General features: G+C 44.3%; 1 long non-coding RNA gene and 3 other non-coding genes across 4 annotated transcripts; all 4 read left to right on the top strand.

Moving 5' to 3' along the window:
* Positions 1-125: 125 nt before the first annotated feature.
* Positions 126-2,829, top strand: LOC147360036 (uncharacterized). Its single transcript, XR_015138923.1, has 5 exons — positions 126-223; positions 532-640; positions 1,448-1,512; positions 1,823-1,899; positions 2,637-2,829. It is a non-coding gene; the product is annotated as an uncharacterized LOC147360036 (long non-coding RNA).
* On the top strand, positions 366-457 carry LOC147360039 (small nucleolar SNORD12/SNORD106). Its single transcript, XR_015140089.1, has one exon. It is a non-coding gene; the product is annotated as a small nucleolar SNORD12/SNORD106 (small nucleolar RNA).
* LOC147360038 (small nucleolar SNORD12/SNORD106) lies at positions 1,281-1,371 on the top strand. The gene has a single exon (XR_015140090.1). It is a non-coding gene; the product is annotated as a small nucleolar SNORD12/SNORD106 (small nucleolar RNA).
* Positions 1,582-1,673, top strand: LOC147360037 (small nucleolar SNORD12/SNORD106). Its single transcript, XR_015140087.1, has one exon. It is a non-coding gene; the product is annotated as a small nucleolar SNORD12/SNORD106 (small nucleolar RNA).
* Positions 2,830-4,493: the final 1,664 nt, after the last annotated feature.

Genomic DNA, 4,493 nt, shown 5'->3' with positions numbered 1-4,493 from the left:
ATTTCCCAGAGGGCCTCGCGCGGCGCGGGCTTGGCGGGGGCGGGGAAAAGGAAGCGCCTCGGAGCCAGTGCGCAGGCGTGAGAGTCCCCGCTGGCTACTTAAGGGAGGCTCGCTCGCTGTTCTTCCTTTCGCGTCTGCGGCGCTTTGTCTTCTTTGTGGTCTGCTGTCTTTTCTTCATCCGATGTCGTCTCAACCCTGGAATCAGAATTTACTACTGTATGTGGTGAGTAGAAACCTCGCTTCTACATCTCTGCGCTTCCTTTTCCCTCTTTGTGCCGTCGTCTCTCCCGGTGCTCCCCTCTCCTCTGACTGAATAAGCGTCGTTGGGGAGATGAATGAGAGCTGAAGAAACCTAGGATTCCTCGGCCGGTGTAAATGATGAACTCACTTTTTTCCCCATCAGATCGACCATGTTGATGTCTTTGAATACTTGCCAGTTAATTCTGATAACACCGGCCTCAAAAGGCGGTGCCCTGTTCTCTTCTGACTGTGGAAAGATGGCGACTGACGACCTTCTTTGTTGGTTCGCAGATTTGCGTGATCAGACGCTACAGAATGAATCTTGGCGGAGGGGTCCCTGCTGGGGCTCAAAGGGAACCACGTGTCGACAGGCACAACCTTCAGCTTCCTGACCTCTGGAGTAAGCACGTTTTTCTTATGTTTTTGACCTGTTGCAGGAATTTGTGCTCTGAGGAACCTCTTGGTTTGCTAGGCCGCCTTGCAGGGGAACAAAGAGAGTAAGGATTACCAATAAGCATATTTTAGTTACTCGATTTTCTTGAGGTAATCTGGATTCATTTTATTATAATTCACAAAAACATATGTGTTAGCCACATTTCGAGCCAGGATAAGTGAATCGGTGTTAATTTTTAAAATGCTCCTTATGGCACATACTCAGATGCCCGTTCCTTCCCTTTTTTAGTAATAAACAGCTTTTTTGTACTTAAATTTCCAAGTGGGTGAATACAGTGATGATATTGCTTTTTTAAGGAAGGCCAAATGTTTCTTTTGACCATGTTACTCTAATTCTCAAAGGTTAAACTTTTAAAACTGAGTCAAAAATGCCACCCTAATGTTGGGATCTCTGAGACAGTTTTCCTTAGACCTTGCTGTGTTAGAAGTGATGACATGTTGCATTCAAGTGTGATGATCAAAACGCTGCAGTCACTTAAGTAAAAGCCAACCATTTTCCCACAGCTCTTGGCCAGCCATGCTGGTCTCTATCACATGTTAAGTACAGAAAGCTGGGGTGTTTGCCTTGTAGAGTCCAAGAGGTTCCTGCTGGCATTAATGATGACTGAACTTTTTTCCCCGACAGATCGACCATGTTGATCTAACTTCTCTAAGCCAGTTTCTGTCTGATATGCCAACTTGGGCAGCTCTTCTGCCCCCCACTGCTTTTGCATCTAGCTGACTTACAGGTCATGTTTCAATGTTTGCATCTCAGGCTCACTGTTGGCAGCAAACAGGCATTGAATGGACCATGATGGATCCAGGATTGGGAGAGAATTTGTAAGTCATATCTATTTAACCGCTTTTTTTTTGAAGGGATTATCCCCCTATGTTCTACTTTGCTGTATGGCCATTGCAGCTGATGACTTAACTTTTTTCCCCATCAGATCGACCCTGTTGATCCAACTGAACTATTAGCCAGTTTTGTCTGATGCATTGGCCTCAAAGATAACTCCTATTTGTTTTCTGCTTACCACTGACTTTCTGTGTGGGTGGTTTTTTTTTTAAACTGGTAATAGGGCTTGCCCTATGATTTCCTCCCCGGCATCATTCAAGTCATTTATCTTTGCTTCCTCTTACTTTCCTACAGGACCAGAGCCCTGTGTACATCAGGGCCTACATAGGTTGATGGCAGCCTGATTGCAGTTTGGTTCAGTTCTGTAACAGGTAAGATTTTTGTAAATTTTTGTCCCTTTAGGTGTTAACCCCTTGGTAAAATGATAACTGATTGTGTTGCGGGTAGAGAAGTGTTGGGTTTGCCCAGTTGGGAGTGACTTGGGGACCAGTTGCAAGTAGGGTTCCAAGTTACCTTTTGAGTTGAGTTCCAAATGGCTTGTAATTCATTATGAAAGATTGAATTCTTAACACTGTTAGTTGGATGCCAACCTCAGTACATTACTCCATGGGCCTCTTAAACATGGCGGACAGACTCCTCTGTCCAGTGGCAAAGAAGTCTGGGTTTGATCCCTGGTCAGAGAACTAGATCCTATGTGCATCAGCTAAGGCCTGGTGCAGCCAAATCAATAGAAGTAAATATTTTAAAACTATTGCCTTGCATCATCACAGTGAGCAGATCAAGGAGACAGTTTTTTACCTTCTGCCTCCCTTCTTAAACATAACGCTTTGTATGCCTGCTTATCCACTTTACATTCAGATGCCTCCATTTGTCCCTAAAGTATCTTTTGCATTTATTTCATGCAGAATGTTGAGTAGAATCAATATTTGGCATATCAGGAACAATATTGACTTTGATGGGCAGACCCCAGGTTGGAAGCCTCCCTCCTTGGTCTGGTACTTACCTGTACATCTTCCTAGTTCCTGAAGTTTAGATACTCCGACATCCCAAACAAGTAGCCATTTGCATCCTAATGAAGTACTGATTGTGATGTGTCTTTCTTTTTAAGGAGTTTCAACTGTGGAGTCAGAATGCAAGGCCTCTTGAGAAAAATGTACATTTACTTCTGAAGCATGAAGCATGAAGGTTTGGGTTGTTGTGTAACCTAAGTGTGTAGAGGTAAAAAGCTTGTGGCTGTTTTGGTTATTTTACTTTGTAGCCTTCCTGTCTAGAGAAATAAAATAAAATCCTTTAAATGAAAATGCTGTTCTCTTGAGTCATTAGAAAGACTTTGAACCAAATGATACTGAGTTAAAAGGTGGATCCCACACAGAAAGTGTTGGCCACGGCCCCCACCAGGCTCTGTCCATGAAATTCTTCAGGCAGAAATACTGTCAGTTCAGTTGCTCAGTCATGTCTGGACTCTGTGACCCCATAGACTATAGCACCCCAAGGTTCCCTGTCCATCACCAGCTCCCAGAGCTTGCTCAAACTCATGTCCATCGAGTCGGTAATGCCATCCAACCAACCATCTCATGCTTTGTTCCATTCTGCCTTCAATCTCCCAGCATCAGGGTCTTTTCCAATGAGCATCATCAGGTAGCTAAAGTATTGGGAGTTTCCGCTTCAGCATCAGTTCCCAATGAATATTCAGGGTTGATTTCCTTTAGGATTGACTGGTTTGATCTTGCAGTCCAAGGGACTCTCAAGAGTCTTCTCCAACACCATATTGCAAAAGCATCAATTCAGTGCTCAGCTTCATAGTCCAACTCAATCCATACATGACTACTGAAAAAACCATACCTTTGACTAGATGGTTACTGTCATGGGTAGTCATTCCCTTCTGGGTGACTTCCTGTCCCGGGGATAATCTAGGTCTCCCCACATTGCAGGCAGATTCTTTACTGTTGGATCCACCATCTATTCTCTGTATGCTGTGAATATACTCTCCCACCTGTCCTCTCTCCACCTTACATGGTTGGTAACAGATGGAGTCAATGGCCTGGACCATCTTCCTCACTGTAACCTCTGACCTCATCTCTTTTCCTTCTTTCAGCCATATGAGATCTCTTAACTGTCCTTCAGGTTCGCTCCAATCTGGAATGACCAGCCCTAGCCCCTGCATGGTTCGTAAACGCCACCTTCTCTGGGGACCTATAGTAAACAATCATCCCCCCCACTTTCTATCCCCTTTGTCTTTCACTGTGTAACAAGTGGTGCCAATGCATATACAGTATACATACATTATATGTTTATGTAGCACATGTATCTATCTCCCTGCATTAGAGACCTGCATTACTCCATGTAGAAAGCAGCTTTCACTCCTTTGTGGCCCCTCCATGGCACGTGACCGTGCCTGGCCCAAAGTAGGTCACTCTAAATGTTACTGAGTGCCTTGTGGGACTGCTAAGGCCCTTGACCTGCACGCTTGTTACTCTACAACAGCCTTGTGAGGAGAGAACTACCATGGTCCCCAGTCTAATTGCATAGATGAGGAAACTGAGGCTCAGAGAGCTTCCCCAAATCTGTATGAGACAGAATCAGGTCACACACCCTGACTTAAAATTTGACTCCATTTCTGTCTACAACTTACTGCCTTTTACCATAACAAATATTTTCTGCTCTTTGCATCCCCTACAGTTTCTAAAGCTGTTTCTTGCACATACTAGGTGCTCAGTGAGGCAAAACTGATTAAATGAATCCTTGAACCGTCACTCAAACGGGAAACCTGAAGACATATTGAGTCCACAGAATGTTTCCTAAGAAAATGCACTCATGTGATCCATTCTGTAACTTTATCAGGTATCTACCATGTGTCAGGCTCTGTTCCTAGGTGCTACAGATACAGTACTGGGAAAAAATAACTTGCCTGCGTGGGACATGACATTGCTAGTAGAGGGAGGAACAGTAAAAAATAATGCACTGA

This window comes from Bos grunniens, chromosome 13, assembly GCF_055505025.1.
Source record: "Bos grunniens cultivar Pamir isolate PY7600 chromosome 13, Bosgru_T2T1.0, whole genome shotgun sequence".
NCBI classification, from domain to species: Eukaryota; Metazoa; Chordata; class Mammalia; order Artiodactyla; family Bovidae; genus Bos; species Bos grunniens.
The sequence above is the reverse complement of the archived record's forward strand: the minus strand, read 5'-3'. Positions and strand labels throughout refer to the sequence as shown.